The 16,881-nt window shown below is 45.6% G+C and overlaps 1 protein-coding gene and 1 pseudogene across 1 annotated transcript in view; one reads left to right on the top strand and one right to left on the bottom strand.

Annotated features, from left to right (window-relative positions):
* The window catches only part of BTBD7 (BTB (POZ) domain containing 7), a 112,019-nt gene extending 95,864 nt beyond the window's left edge, over window positions 1-16,155 (bottom strand). The window contains exon 1 of the mRNA XM_006839554.1: window positions 15,883-16,155. The gene's annotated coding sequence lies outside the window, so the exon portion shown is untranslated. The remainder of the gene's footprint in view (window positions 1-15,882) is intronic.
* LOC102832707 lies at window positions 8,695-9,695 on the top strand (annotated as a pseudogene).
* Window positions 16,156-16,881: the final 726 nt, after the last annotated feature.

The raw sequence follows: 16,881 nt of genomic DNA, 5'->3' as shown, positions 1-16,881 counted from the left end.
TAACTGTTATCAGGACTGATTGTGAGGGTTGGAAATGTAAAGGTAGACGTTTTACAGCAAGGAGGGGAGTGATTAACTTTGCAGTCTAGGAGCGGAGGTCCCTGGGACCATCAAGGGAGAAGAGTGGAGAATGGGACCCTACTCAGAGAAGCAGTGATGCCTGAAATGGAGGCAGAGATGATGTGGAGAGATGGAGAGGCTGGGGACTTTAGACACAGAGAGGGAGAGGGGCTGTGTGCTGGTGAACAGGGGGCAGGCTTGTAGTGTATACCTTTTGGTTGGTTTATGATGCATGCATAGCATTGTAACCATGGCAATCAAACAACATAGGATAGGATGAATGTAAAACTAATGTTCTCCCCATGTAAACTACCACACAATTCACAATAAAACATTAAAAAGAAAAGAAAAATCTTTGGTGGGTAGGCAGTATTTCAAAAACATAATAAACTTGATCATAAAAATTTCACTTTTTATCATAGTAGAACATGAAAAGGCTATTTACTAAGATGGGGTCCTGGTGTGGCGCTGTGGGCTAATGTGCCAGACTACAAAGCCATCTGAACTGCAAGGTCGGTGGTTCAAGCTCACCAGTTCCTCCTCGGAAACCCTATACAGGGTTGTTATGGGTCGGAATTGACTCGATGGTACTTCACAACAACAACCTATATGAAAGGTACTGAGAGAACTTTAATCAAAACTGTCTTTTCATTCATTTACATATTTTCTGAGTACCTGCTATGTACTAAGCATATGGGGATACAATGATGAACAAAAAAGAAGTAAATTTGCTTTTAAGGTGCTGAAAGTCCAGCAGGGCAAACCGGAGAGTGGGCGAATGCCATGTACAGGCAGCAGAGATGAGTGAGGATGGGGGACGCTGGGGCCAGACCACCTGCATTTGGACCCCGTTCCAACATTTATCAGTGCTAGGATCTAGTGTTAATTTTTCATTTCTAAGAGGAAGGCTCGAGGGAAAATTTTTGCCTTCTCTGTGTCCAATAATAAAAAGAGTACCTACCTTTTAAGGTTGTTGAGAAAGTGACATTTGGGAGATCTAAGATGGAAGCGAGAAAACGTGAACCCTTCTCTGCTTTGGGTGGAGGTGAGGTGTTAGGATGTCCTGCTGCTCCAAACAGCAGAGGGAACTATGTGAAGTCCCAAAGTGAAAACAAAACTTAGTTTATTGAGGAAATAAAAGTACTGTAATTCTAGAAGCAGAATGCAGTGGAATGGGATTGTGGCAGTAAAGCTAGGCACCTACAGAGGAAACAGGCCAGATAAGGAAGAGCCCTTCCATCTAAGACCCACCACAGACTTCACTCTACAAGGAGAGGAGTTTGTTGTTGTTTTCAAACACACAGTATCACTTGAATTAAGGAGCCCTGGTGGCATGGTTGGTGGTTATGTGCTGTGGAGTCGGTTCCGATCCATAGCGACCCTGTATAGGATTTCCGAGGCTGTGTAACTTTACAGGAGCAGAAAGCCTCATCTTTCTCCCGTGGAACTGCTGGTAGTTTCAAACTGCTAACCTTGTGGTTCACAGCCAGATTCGTAACCACTACGCTGCCACAGCTCTAGTGAATCTATTAGCTGAAAGATCAGCAATTCGAACCCTAGGAGAAAGATGTCAGTCTTCTCCTGTGAAGATTGCTATTGCTGTTGTTACGTTGCTTCCAATCAGTTCTGACTCATAGCTACTACATATAGGGTTTCTAAGAGGCAGCTGGTGGGTTTGAACAGCCAGCCTTGGGGTTATCCTACACCACCACACCAGGACTCCTCTGTAGAGATGACGGTCCCTGAAACCTATGGAGTAGTCCTACTCTGTCCTGCCAGGCCACGACGAGTCCGAATGGGGTGGGGTCCACAGCAGGTTATTGCTTAATGAAGTGAGACTTTTTCCTATTCAAGAATAACCCCCACAAGAGATACAAAACAATTATATGGAAGACAGATCCTAACTTAAATACTCAAAAGTTGAAACCCAAACAGCATTAACTTACTTTGTGAAAAGTGTATGGAGTAAAACAGGAGGACTACCTGAGCGCATGGATCCCAAACACCCTATTAAGTGTGACCACACAGACTATCTTAATCACCCAAGGAACCTGACAAAGGTGGGACTACTCACTCTTCAAAACCAAGGCACAAGGAGCTTCACTTTTCCAAAACAAGAAAAGTTCCTGTTCACGGCCAAATGGGACAATTTTGTCTTTTTATAATCATCCCAACATATATTACAATTTCTAAGTGTATAATCGATTCCTCTTTTCCTTGTTTTAAATACATGCACAAATTGCTATGCTGACACTTCCTTCACTTGTGTGAAGCCAGTGAATGGTAAAGGACAACGAGTCGAGAACTACGGCTCTCCGTCCCTGGCCCTTCTCTCTTCTGCCCGACGTTACTGCTGAAGCACGTGCCAGAGCTACAGCCCCATAATTAAGGCTATAATGAGACTTCTCCGTCATAAACGATTACTAACATTTGCAACTAACTCATCTAGTTCTGCCACAAAGCTTTCTGCTTACAAAAAAATTCTCATGTCTAGTCTCAAGCAAGCAAAAAAAAAAAAAAAAAAAATCTGAAGACAAGAATAATTAGGTCTGATGAAACGTATTATAGATTTCCCCTCTAAAGAATAATTCACAAATAAATCCCAGATAAAACAGACCTAAATGTAATTTCAAAAGGTAGTTAACAACAATCAAAGAGACACACGTTACAGTTGAAGTTAGTTCTGGCATTTGTCTCTCCCTGAGAAAGAAAGAAGGAACAAGTGGCAAAGAGAAGGAGCGAGGGAGAGAGGGAGGAAATGGCAGGATTCCTTACTGCTCCTCCCATGCTTCCTGCTCACAGTCAGATCTTCTCATGACACACGTGCGACGGTCGCTAGAGGACACTGTCTAAGTGAACTTTTCTACATAATGATGAAGGAAAGGCAAGTGAAGAACAATCTGCAGGTTTGGCCTAATTGATTTTTCCACTTTTCACTTAGTGTAAGGACAGTAATATACTTCATAATTTTTTTTTTAAACAAAGCACTTAAGTTATTATTTCATCCTAACAACTCACTTCTGAGTACCTGTTTTGTACCATGGAACTATGTCCTGAATGCCTTATTTCAGAGCATACTGAGTCCTAAAGAGAAACCAAACATTCAAGCAATTGCTAATAATAGCTAAGTGCTTATGAAAGGAGCTCAGGTAGCATAGTGGTTACGAGTTGGGCTGCTAATTTCCGGTCAGCAGTTCGAAACTACCAGCTGTTCCGCGTGAGAAAGATGAGGCTTTCTGCTCCCGTAAAGATGTACAGCCTCGGAAACCCTGTACAAAGTCACTATGAGTCGGGATCGACTCCATGGCACATAACAACCACCAAGTGTTGAAGATAGGTCCAAAGGACTAAGGAAGTGTATGCCTATGGGTAACGGTAACATTTGAATTAGATCTTAAAGAGTAAGATCAACTGACCCTGACTCCTAGTCACCCTGCATAGGGCTGAGCAGAGCTGCCCCTGGGGTTTTCCAGGACTCCAGTAATTCCTTTATGGGAGCAGACAGCCTCAGTACAATACCAATCAGGTGAATTTTTTGTGTATGTGTGGTTTTTTCTTTGGAGGCAGGAAATTCAATTTATTGGTGAGCACAGGGCAGGCTGAGGCAGTGCTGCCTTCAGGTATGCAAGGTCTGCCACCTGTCCAAGGGGCCACCTGGGATGAGGTACTTGTCAGCCACCATGTCTTCAACCTGCGATATGCAGATGATACAACATTGCTTGCTGAAAGTGAAGAGGACTTAAAACATTTACTTATGAAGATCAAAGAGCACAGCCTTTGGTATGGATTACATCTCAATGTAAAGCAAACAAAAATCCTCACCACTGGACCAATAAACAACATTCTTATCAATGGAGAAAAGACTGAAGCTGTCAAGTACTTCATTCTTCTTGGATCAACTATCAACACTCGCAGAAGCAGCAGTCAAGAGATCAGACGATGTACTGAATTAGGCAAATCTGCTGCACAGGAACTTTTTGAAGTATTGAAGAGCAGAGATGTCAGCTTGAGGACTAAGGTGCACCTGACCCAGGCCATGGTGTTTTCAATAGCCTCATATGGATGCGAAAGCTGGACAGTGAATAAGGAAGATTGTAGAAGAATTGATGCCTTTGAGTTGTGGTGTTGGAGAAGAATACTGAAAGTGCCATGGACTGTCAAAAGAACTAACAGATCTGTTTTGGAAGAAGTGCAAGAGCCAGAGTGCTCCTTGGAGGCCAGGATGGCTAAGCTTCGTCTCTCATACTTTGGACATATTGTCTGGAAGGAACAGTCGCTGGAGAAGGATGTCATGCTGGGTAAGGTGGAGGGTCAGAGAAAAAGAGGAAGACCCCTAACGAGATAGACTGGCCAGGGGGCATCATTGATGGACTCAACTGAGGTTGGCCAGGATCGGACATTGTTTCGTTCTGCTGTGCATGGGGTCGCTATTAGTCAGTTCCGAGTTCGCTAGAGGACACTGTCTAAGTGAACTTAGATGGCACCTGACAACACCAACGTCTTCAAACTCATCAGCACTGAACTTGGTGAAGCCCCACTTCTGGAGACGTGGATCTTCTGACACCCAGGGAACTTGAACTTGGTCCTCTCCAGGGTCTCCTGGTTTTTTGAAGCTTGGTTCGAATGGACATGATGGCTTGGCCAATGTGGACCCTAGTCACAGTAACCAAGTGCCCCTCAGATACCCATCTGGAACCTGGCAGCCTAGTTGATGTGGATGTGTGGAAGGGATGGAGCCCCACTGGGATGTGAAAGCCATCTCTGTCACAATGTTTCACCAGGTACAAATATGGGTAGTCTCCAGGGCTTCTGTTCTGCTTGTATGCATCTGACACCATGTGGGGACTCATCCACTTTTCCTTCTTCCCACCCAGGTCATAGATGCAAATCTTGGCATCAGGAACACCTCAGCAGAAGCGGGACTTGGGTTGGGATCTGTTCTGACAATACACCAGGATCTTTGGGTATATTAGAGGAAAGGAGTCAGTCAGGTGATTTTTGATAGTAAATAACTCCAAAGATTTGGCCTAGGCAAAAAGAAATGTATCTCTCATGTGGTGAAGTCCAGTGGTTGGGCCAGCTCCAAAACTAGTACAACATATGGCTAAATGATGTTCTCAGGGATTTGGGTTCTTTCTGCTCTGTTATCCTAGGGCAGGCTGCATTCCTCAGGAGGCAGTCGGGACCACGTGCTCCTGTGTTCATAGACAATAAGAATCCTCCACCCCAGACACAGAGTATATCTCCTTCCCATTAACCTGACTGGAATAAGTTTACAGGAAAATGATGTGATTGGCATGGACTAATCAACATCTACCCCTGGAGTTGATAATAAATCTCCTGCTGAGTCACCTAGACGCTGGGACAAAACCAGATTTTGGTCAGGAAAGAGAGTAGATTGGCAAAAAACAGTTGATAACAGAATAAGGAAATGCCAAACACTGGAATAAACCCATGATAAACACAGGCATAGGGAACATGGAACAGCTTGGTATATAGCTGAAAAAATGGAAAATCAAAGTTGACAGACTACAAACTTGAGATTCAACTTTATCTTATAGACGAGAGGAAGTTAAAACAGGTTACCACATTGCAGTTGGATTTTTAGAACCTTAATTGTGGAAACAATGTAGAGAACAGTACAGAGGAGAGGGAATCTGGGAGAACCAATGGCAGGGAGACTTAATAGTGGGAAAAGGATGCAACACATTTTCATACGGGAGAAAGCTGCTATGTAAATTAACCTTGGACAGTTCAAGTTCTTGCTTAAGATCACAAAGCAGTCAGAATCTGAAGGGAGCTTTCATTCAAGGCCAGTGTTCTATTATTGCACAACTGTATCTAAAGCCCCAACAATGCTCAAAAAAAGAGACTATTTTGAATCCTGTGATCTAAAACTAAAAACTCACTACCATCAAGTCAATTCCAACACATAGCCATGCTATAGGGTTTCTGAAACTATAAATCTTTAGAGAAACAGCCTCATCTTTCGCTTGTAGAGTGCCTGGTGGGTTTGAACTGCTGACCTTGAGGTTAGCAGTCAAACACTTAATCCACAGCACCACTAGGGCTCCTTTAACATTAGTAATGCTCACCACGGAGTCCTGATGTGGTGCTGCAGGTTAATGCGCTAGACTGCAAGGTCAGCGGTTCAAGCTTACCAGCTGTTCCTCGGAAACCCTATACAGAGTTGCTACGGGTCAGAACCAACTTGACAACATTTAACAACAACAACAACAACATTCACTACATGAGTTTAGTGTCAATTTTTTTTAAAACTTTTTTTTTTAAATTCATTGTGAACTGAGTGATAATTTACATGGGAGAACATCAGTTTTACACCATCTTTTCACTGCAGGGATTACAATCTCCTCTATGCATCATCATTCAATACTGTTTGCTTCCATTTCCTCTGTTTTTTTTTCTTTTGGGGGATGGAGGGATGTACACACAAAAAAACTCAGGAACATATGTAATCATTCAAACAGCCCAAGGGTACATTCTACAAGCCTGCCCCCTGGCCACAAGCACTCAGTCCTTCTCTTTCCATGAGTCTAGAGTCCTCAGCTGCTCTGTCTCTCCCATGTCCTCATCTCTGCCTCCATCTCTCTTGCTGCTGCTTCTCTGGATAAGGCCCCCCATTCTGCTTGGGCTTGTGCTCTTCTTAGTGTCAATTTGAAAAGTTAGCAATTATGTTTCTAAAGTTCCTACATTATACGAAATAGTAAGGCTACTGGGAAAAATCATAAAGAAAAAATAATTGTGATGTCAAATGTACAAACTCAAAATTTTAAAAATAAAAAGAGAAAACAAAAAAGCCAGTGCAGTTTGCATGAAATAAAATTTGAACTGGCTTTACAAATAAGGCACTAAAAGTTTGTGTTTCATTATAAACCTGGAGGCGGCAGGCACTCGAAAACATTGCTCTTCGTTACGGCACCCTTTGATATTTTGGGTTCTGATAACTTAAAAACAAAGGGGAATCATCTTTTTAAAGGCATATGCTCATTTCTTTCTAGAGTGGAGTAAGTTTTTATTATCACTGCATCAAAACTGGGTGAACAGGACTGTTAAAAAAAGGGAGGAACATGTTTTCATTAAAAAATTACAAACAACATTTAAGATTACTGGGTTAACCTTTGTCTTCTACTTGGTTCAATCAGTAAGTTTAGTCAACATGGATGCGCCAAGCACTATGTTGTTGTTAAGTGTTGTTGAGTTGACTCTGACCCATAGCGACCCTGTACAGATTTTCCGAGGCTGTAAATCTTTACGGGAGCAGAAAGCCTCATCTTTCTCCCATGGAACAGCTGGTAGTTTCGAACTTCTGACCTTGCAGTTCACAGCCCAATTTGTAACCACTACGCTACCAGAGCTCCTTAAGCACTATGTTAGGTGCTGGGAATACCACTGTGAGCAAAATTAAGGAGTTCCTATCCTTATGATACGGTTAGTAGTTCGAAACTGCCAGCAATTCCACGGGAGAAAGATGAGGTGTTCTGCTCCCATAAAGATTTATAGCCTCGGAAATCCTGTGCAGGGTCACTATCAGTTGGAACTGACTCCACAGTTAACAACAACTTAACAACAACAAATCCTTATGATGCTTGTAAGTTAGTGGGAGAGAGGGACATTAGCCAAATTATCACACAAATAGAAGCGCAGATAACTACAGTACTATTTTTCTTTGGTTTGAAAAATACAAGATTTCAAATGCACAGAGAGGAAACTTAAAACACCAACTTGACCACACCATTTTGCCAATTGTTGTTGTTGTTAAGTGCCATCGAGTCGGTTCCGACCCATAGCGACCCAGTACAGGGTTTCCGAGGGTGTAAATCTTTACGGGAGTAGAAAGCCTCATCTTTCTCCCGCGGAGCGGCTGGTAGTTTCGAACCACTGACCTTAAGGTTCGCAGCCCGATTCGTAACCACTACGCTACTAACAGCAGTATTTTCTCTTTCACAGGCTAGAAAGATTTTCAGACCCCATAAAATACTGTATTTTTTTCTTAAACTATGTTGTGGTTGTGAAGTGCCACCGAGTCAGTTCTGGCTCGTGCTGTTGTTGTTAGGTGCCATTGAGTTGCTACTGACTAGCAACATTATGCACAACAGAACAAAACACTGGCCAGTCCTGCAAAACCTCACAATCTTTGCTACTCTTGAGCCCATTGCTGCTGCCACTGTGCCAATCCATCTCACTGAGGGTCTTCCTCTTTTCTACTGATCCTCCACTTTACCAAGCATGATGTCCTCCAGAGACTGGTCTCTCCTGAAAATATGTCTGAAGTATGAGAGACAAAGTCTGGCCATCATGGCTTCAAAGGAGAACTCTGGCTGTACTTCTTCCAACACAGATTGGTTTGTTCTTTGGCAGTCCATGGTACTTTTAATATTCTCCTCCAACACCGTAACTCAGATGCATCAATTCTTCCTCAGTCGTCTTTACTCACTGTCCAACTTTCACATGCATATGAGGCTACCGAAAATATGATGGCTTGGGTCAGGCACACCTTAGTTCTCAAACTGGTATCTCTGCTTTCCAACACTTATGCAGCTCTCTCTCTGCTCCTCCCCGTTCGACAGGCAGCCGCAGCTTCTCTTGCAGTACCAGCCGCATCCCTGAGACAAGATGGTGAAGGTTGGAGTCAACGGATGTGGCCGTATTGAGCGCCTGGTCACTAGGGCTGCTGTTAACTCTGGCAAAGTAGAGGTTGTTGCCATCAACGACCCCTTCATTGACCTCAACTACATGGTATATATGTTCCAGTATGATTCCACCCATGGCAAGTTCAATGGCACTGTCAAGGCTGAGAATGGGAAACTTATCATCAATGGGATGGGAGGTCCACCTCTATCTTCCAGGAGCGAGATCCCATCAAGTGGGGTGATGCTGGTGCTGAATACGTTGTAGAGTCCACCGGTGTCTTCACAACCTTGGAAAAGGCTGGGGCTCACTTGCAGGGTGGTGCCAAAAGGGTCATCATCTCTGCCCCTTCTGCTGATGCCCCCATGTTTGTGATGGGCGTGAATCATGAGAAGTATGACAACTCACTCAAGATTGTCAGCAATGCCTCCTGCACCACCAACAGTTTGCCCCCCCTGGCCAAGGTCATCCATGACAATTTTGGCATCGTGGAGGGGCTCATGACCACAGTCCATGCCATCATTGCCACCCAGAAGACTGTGGATGGCCCCTCTGGGAAACTGTGGTGTGATGGCCGTGGGGCTGCTCAGAACATCATCCCTGCATCTACTGGTGCTGCTAAGGCTGTGGGCAAGGTCATCCCTGAACTGAATGGGAAACTCACTGGCATGGCCTTCCGTGTCCCCACTCCTAATGTATCTGTTGTGGACCTGACCTGCTGCCTGAAGAAAGCTGCCAAATATAATGACATCAAGAAGGTGGTGAAGCAGGCATCAGATGGACCCCTAAAAGGCATCCTGGGTTACACTGAAGACCAGGTCGTCTCCTGTGACTTTAACAGTGACACCCACTCTTCCGCCTTTGATGCTGGGGCTGGCATTGCCCTCAACGACCACTTTGTCAAACTTATTTCCTGGTATGACAATGAATTCGGCTATAGTAACAGGGTGGTGGATCTTATGGTCCACATGGCCTCCAAAGAATAAGAGCCCCCTGGACCACCAGCCCCAGCAACAGCACTAGAGGAAGAGAGAGGCCCTCAGCTGCTCTGGGAGTCCTTACCCCAACTGTAATCCCCCTATACACTGAGAAACTCCCATCCTCAGTTTCTATCCAGACCCCCTGGAGAAGGGGAGGGGCTTTAGAGAGCCCAGTCTTGCCATGTACCATCAATAAAGTATACTATCCAGCCAAAAAAAAAAAAAAAAAGGTCTTGTGCAGCACATCTGCCTAATGCAAAACACTGTTTGAATTCTTGACTGCTGCTTCCATGAGCGTTGATGGTTGATCTGAGCAAAATGAAGTCATTGCCAACTTAAATCTTTTCTCCATTTATCATGATGCTATTTGTTGGTCCAGTGATGAGGACTTTTGTTTTCTTTAGTGAGGTGCAATCCATACCAAAAGCTACGAGCTTTGAGCTTCATCTGTAAGTAATTTAAGTCCTCTTCATTTTCAGCAAGCAAGATTGTATCAACTACATATCGCAGGTTGTCGATGAGTCTTATTCCAACCCTGATGTCACGTTTTTCTACATCTAATCCAGCTTCTTGAATTATCTGCTCAGCAAACAGACTGAATAAGTATGGTGAAAGAATACAACCCTGGCATACACCTTTCCTCCTAACTTTAAACCATTCAGTATCCCCCTGTTCTGTTCAAACAACCACCTCTTGGTTAATGTACAGGTTCCTTATGAGCACAAGTTAAGTGTTCAGGAATACTCATTTGCTGCAATATTGTCCATAGCGTTTCATGTTCCACACAGATGAAAGCCTTTGCATAGCCAACAAAGCGCAGGTAAACATCTTTTTGGCAGTCTCTGCTCTTAGCCACGATCCAACTGATATCAGCAGTGATCTCCCCTATTTCATGTCCTCATCTGAATCCAGCTTGAACGTGTGGTCGTTACTTGGCAATGTACTGCTATGGCCGTTTTTGAATTATCTTTAGCAAAATTTTACTTGCATACGATACTAATAATATTGTCTGGTGATTTCCACATTCTGTTGGGTCACCTCTCTTTGTAATAGAAACAAATACGGATCTCTTCTAATGAGCTGGCGAATGATACCGAAGGAAGACGTCCAATGTGCACTGAAGACACTGGCAAAGAATAAGGCTCTGGGAATTGAAGGAATACACACTGAAACCTTTCAACAAATTGATGCGGCACTGGAGGCACTCACTCATCCATGCCAAGAAATTCGTAAGACAGCTACCTGGCCAATAGATTGAAAGAGATTTGGCTTAGAGTGATCCCATATAAGGTATCTGAGGAACCACTGGTGAGTTTGAACTGCCAACCTTGTAGTTAGTAGTCTAGTGTTTATCCTATAGTGCCACACCAACCACTATGCAATTCTTCCTAATGACTTTATCCTAGATTAGAATCTCATCTCTTCAGACTTAGGAAACTGCAGCAGCTCGTCTTCCCTGGCTCGTTCCATTCTTTCCTCACTTGAACTCAACCTATACATCACTGCCATGCTCATCTTGCTACTTTATTACAGGACTCCTGGGCTTCCAAACTTTCAATGTTCCCCAAACCTTTCACAAGAGAATGAAAGTCCAAATCCCCTCAATCCAACACTGAAACTCTTTAACAGACAACTCAACTGTCTAATGAAGTTTTCCTTTTAGTTTCCCATGACAATTCAGTCCAGCCTCATTTCCTCCTATCTCTGTATGCATCTCCCAAAGCTAATCTCCACTTCTACTTTTTCCTTACTAAGAAAGGACTCTACCCTCTGTAAACCCTCACAGGCCGGTTCAAGTCCCAACTACTCTAGGTGATTCTTAAGTCTCCTGAGGCCTTATTCATGTCCCTATACCCTGGGCATCACCAGCATCCACTGTATTAGAACTCACTAGATTGTCTTCTACACCTGTGGGGTACACCTCATCATTCCAATTCGAATCTGCGGGCAAAGTCTAAATGCTATACTTCTTTCTTTCACAGCACCTAGTATAATGCAAAAGCACAAAAAGATATTCAATAATCATCCTCAGAACTGAACATACCGTTTAGTTGTCTATGTGTCAGTTTCTGTGACTAGGATATAAAATCAGACTCATTTGGCATTATTGTAGTTCCGAAGGTTAACCTGTGACATGCTACAAGGAAAACTGCTATGACTCAATAAGATGATACATGAAAACTAGGCAGTATAACCTGGGAAACAACACAGATGTGTTAAAGCCTAAAATCAGAGTCTGTCACAAAGAAGAACTTGCTTAAAATGCAGAACAATATAGTAGTTAGGTTTTGTGGGACAGAATACTGACTTTGCAGCTTAACTGAGTTCACATAAGAATGAGGCACACTATAATTGGGTTAAAATGCAGTCATGGGTCTATGAAAACTCTACATGAAATGTCATTCTGTTCCCATTAAACTCAGTTAGGTAGGTAACTGACTACAGCTGTCAGAACCAGTGAGGTCTTGATGCATGCTGCAGTATGGATGGAGACTGTAGGTTGGGTGAAATAAGTCAATCACAGAAGGCCCAATACTGTAAGAGGTCACTTACACAAAAAGGCAACAAAAGACCAAAGTGCACTAGCTGTTACGAGGGGTGGGAGGGATGGAGAGAGGGAGGTTACTGCTCATGGAGTACTGACTTTCAGTTTGTGTTGCTGTTATTAAGTGCTGTTGAGTTGGTTCCAACCCATAGTGACCCTGTGTAGGGTTTCCTAGGAGCAGCTGGTGAGCTTGAACTGCTGACTTTGCAGTTCAAACGGCTTTGCAGTCTGGCACATTAACCCAGAGCGCCACACCAGGACTCCTTTAGGGTGATGAAAAAATCATATTGGTTAAGGGTCGGGATGCACAGTCAATTCATGTTAAATGCTGTCAGTAAGTTCTCTGCCTATAAAAAGTGGAATTGGCAAAGTTGTGCGATGTGTTTACAAATGCTCAACTACAGAGGAGTAGTTGCTGAGGCTGCGAATACACAACCAAATTCTTCCAGGGAATTGGCTTTAGGGTTAGGGCTTCATGGGAGACCCCAATTAATTGGGTCAATAACCTGGTTGATGCTTCTAACTCCTGGCTCACTGCGTAGTGCTTGGAGGCTTCAAAGTTTGCAAGCAGGAGTTCTGGTGTGGCACTGTGGGTTAATGCGCCAGACTGCAAAGCCATTTGAACTGCAAGGTCGGCAGTTCAAGCTCACCAGCTACTCCTTGAAAACCCTATACTGGGTTGCTATGGGTCAGAACTGACTCGACGGCGTTTCACAACAACAACAGCATTCAAAGCATGGCACTTGGTCTCTATTCACCCAAAGCAACATATGACGGAGAGTTAGGACCAGGAGGACATGGAATGTGTGGTTACCTGCTTCCTCCTTTGCCATGAGACCAGAAGAAACTGGATAATGCCTCACTACCAATACCGAGGAGTCCTGGTGCAGGGCTGTGGGCTAATGTGCTGGACTGCAAAGCTGGTTTGAACTACAAGGTTGGTGGTTCAATCTCACCAGTTGCTCCTTGGAAACCCTATACAGGGTCACTATGGGTCGGAACCAACTCAAAGGCACTTAACAACAATCAATACTGGGGAGTCCTGATGTGGTGCTGCAGGATAATATGCTGTATTGCAAGGTCAGTTTGAGCCAAAAGGTTGACAGTTCAAACCCACCAGCCACTCCTTAGAAACTCTATATAGGGCCACTATGAGATGGAACCCACTCGAGGGCACTTAACAACAACAGCAACCAATACTGAACATTTTGATAAAGGATTCTACAGAAGAATTCTGGTCAAATGGGAGGGAATGCTGAAAAGAATTTCAAATGCTCATGGAATCCAGACTTTCCAGAGTCAAGGGGACAGGATAAACTCCTAAAACTTAAATCTTTGAAACGTAAACCAAAAAAATATCCCAACGTCTTCTTAAAACCAGACAATAGTTTACCTTACAAGTTAAAAAAAAAAAAAGTCTGCCTTGAGTATGATGCTTTTTAAACACCAGCATAAGAAGCGCTGGTGGTGTAGTGGGGTACATGTGGGGCTGCTACCTACAGGATCAGCAGTTTGAATCCATAAGCTGCTCTACAGGAGACAGAGGCTGCTCTCTGCTCCCATAAAGCTCTGGAAAGCCTCCCTATGGAGGGCTGGCCGGAGGGGCTCTGTGAGTTGGAATCAACTTGAAGGAAGTGGCTTTTTTTTGGCTATGGGAGCAAAGTGACAACATGTAAAAGTTTATATCAGAACCTTCTGGGGTGAGTGAGCTGATGATAAAGGTTGGAGGAACAACTCAGTAAAGGATCAGAATGGTCACAAAACTCAAACGTAACGTCACTGAATTATACACGCAGATATTGCTGAGTTGGGGTATGTTTAACAAAAATGAAACAAGTTATATGAAAAACAGGATCTTAAAAAAAAAAAAAAAGACTCAGTGAGGCTCTCATTTATTTCTGTCAACTTTTTTAATGTAAAAAAGACCTAGAGATAGGGATGTGTGGTGGTGGTAGGCAATCAATACAGAATAGGGAGCTAGGCGGACAGTGGAAAGAGCTGTCTAACTGGGGCATGTTGTTGTTAAGTTCGGACTTACTGCGACCCTGTATAGGGTTTCTGAGGAGTGTCTGGTGAGCCTGAACCGCAGACCTTGTGGTTCAAATCATCCAGCCCATTAACCTGCAGCGCCCACAGAAGCCTAAACCCTCGGCTGCCAAATCTATTAGCACTCCTAGTGATGCTATAAGGAGCTCTGGTAGCATAGTGTTTAAGAATCTGGCTGCTAACCTCAATGTTGGCAGTTCGAAACTACCAGCTGTTCAGCGGGAGAAAGATAAGGCGTTCTGCTCCCATAAAGATTTACAGCCTCGGAAACCCTGTGCAGGGTCACTATGAGTCGGAACCGACTCCACGGTACTTAACAACAGTGATGCTATAAGACCGAGTAGAACTACCCCATGGCGTTTCCAAGGCTGTGCTCTTTACCGAAGTATATTTACTAATCACATCTTTCTCCAGAGGAGCAGCTGGTGGGTTCCAACTGCCAAGTTTTTGGTTAGCAGCCCAGGGCTTTAACCATGGTACCACCAGGGCTCGTTGTCCCTTCCCACCCCAAAGCCCTCACCAGCCATAGATCCTGAGCAAGTCACTCACCTCTTTGGGCCTAGTCTCCCAGCTGCAAACAATCACACCTGATCTCTAAGGTTTTCCTAACTGTAAAATGCCAGGGGAAGTCTATCCACAACTGCCATTTCATAGTTTTCCTTTATCCCCCATTTCTGGAAGAAAAGTCATTGATTTAAGCAATCTCAAAGAATTGGCAGCTCAGGAATTCGGTCAAGAAGCCTTACAGTAGGATGTTTTAACATAGCAAAGAGCGCTCTCCTAAAGATCATGGGCTGCTTCTGCAATTAGGCCTAATCCTGAGTACTTATTATCATTGCAGGTCTGTGAAAAGGTGTTATTGTAGTTCAAAACTCCTCTGAGCTGCTCGGAATGGGTGAGAAAGTTCTCATCCTCAGGCGAGACTAGTGAAAAGCTGTGCAAATGACAAGGGACAGAAGAATGCAAGCTTTTCGCCACCGAAGCACTCCCAACAAACACAGCCTACACTTCTAGACCGACATCCCGGTATTGTCTCCCTCCCCACCTGTCAAACCCCGCTCCGGTTGTTCCCCGAGCAGAAACTTACACGGACCACGGAACTTCTCCGGGGAGGAGCGATCCATGGATCCGCCACCTCTCGAGGGCCCCGCCAGTCGCTCTCACGCCCACCCCGGGGCGCTCGCAGCCCCGCACCCAGGTAAACACGCGCTGCCCGCGTCTCGGGAGCGCTTTCTCCGCGTCCTGGGAGCGGCGGGTCCCGCCCCTCCGAGCCCGGAGACGGCCGAGACACTATCGTGAAACCTCGGGCCGCTCTCCCCGCCCCGACCGTCGGACCTCGCGCCTCTGCCCCCCGGACAGCCGTGCACAGCCCAGCCCGCCGCTCAGAGCGCGCAAGGACCGGCCACTCCGCTGCCGCCGCCGCCGCCTCTGCCCCAAACGGACGAGACTCCCCCCTCCCCGCCCCGCGCCCAGGCACCTCCGCTGCGGCCCGGCCCCAGCCCGGACGCCCCACCGCCGAGTCACAGCCCCTTTCTCGCCAGGACGCGCCGGCCGGCCAGAGCCTCGGCTCCACAGTCTTGGGAGACACAGAGGGGCACTCACCCCGGAGGCTCCTCCCGCCGCTGCTGCTGCCGCCGCTGGGACCGTTGCCGTCGCCCCCGCCGCCGCCGCCACTAGCACCACCGTCCGCACCGGCGCCAGCACCCCCGGCCATCCTCCTCTTGCCGTCGCCGCCGCCCTCTCCGCTCCTGTCAGTGGTTCAGGCTCCGGGACTGCTCCAGGTTCCCCTCGCCGCCATTTTGACTCCTAGAGGGAGCAGGAGGGGCTTGGTTCGGCGCGGCCCTGGGGCGCCTGCGCGGGGCTGCGGAGCCGGCCGGGGGCCCCCGCCCGCCCTTACCGTCACCGCGCCCGGGACACGTGACCGACGGCGGCGCGGACGCTCTGGGGCGGGCCGAGGAGGCGCGTTCTCGGGACCCGGGAGCGTTCTGGGTGCGCGCGCATTATTCAGCTTCATGTCTGGGAGTGAAGTGTTGAGTCTCTCAGGGTTTGAAGCTTGTAGGAGCTTCCTGCTCATTCCAGGGAATTCTATTACATATTTAAGTGCAGCAGAATGGAATTATTAGTTACTTTACTCAATGACCGGTTCTACCAATTCATATTTCAGTTCGGTCCACATGCCTTGATTGATCACCCTGCTCAAAGAGGACTGTCTGCACAGAAAAGTCCTACCAGTAAGAACTTGCCAAACAGCGTTTTGGTGGCTTCTTTTTGACAGTTTATCATAAGCATCTGTGTAGTACTTTCCCAGGCACTACCTTGCTATTTGTATATATAATAGGTTAAAAAATATGAAGTCACTGAAAAGTGGAAATGAACACGGGACGAGAATTGATGAAAAAATGCAATCAGCACTTGGAAGAGGCCTGGTGTCGCACTGTAGGATAAGCACTTGTGGTTATTAAGTGCTGTTGAGTCGGTTCCAACTCACAGCGACCCCTGTATAGAATGTCCAAGGATCACCTAATGGGTTTAAACCACTGACCTTGTTCCACCACACCAGGAGTCCATGATAAGAACTATTGTTATGTGCCATCGAGTCTG

This window comes from Chrysochloris asiatica, unplaced genomic scaffold (genome assembly GCF_000296735.1).
Source record: "Chrysochloris asiatica unplaced genomic scaffold, ChrAsi1.0 scaffold00025, whole genome shotgun sequence".
Taxonomy (NCBI): domain Eukaryota; kingdom Metazoa; phylum Chordata; class Mammalia; order Afrosoricida; family Chrysochloridae; genus Chrysochloris; species Chrysochloris asiatica.
This window is presented reverse-complemented; position numbering and strand designations above follow the sequence as displayed.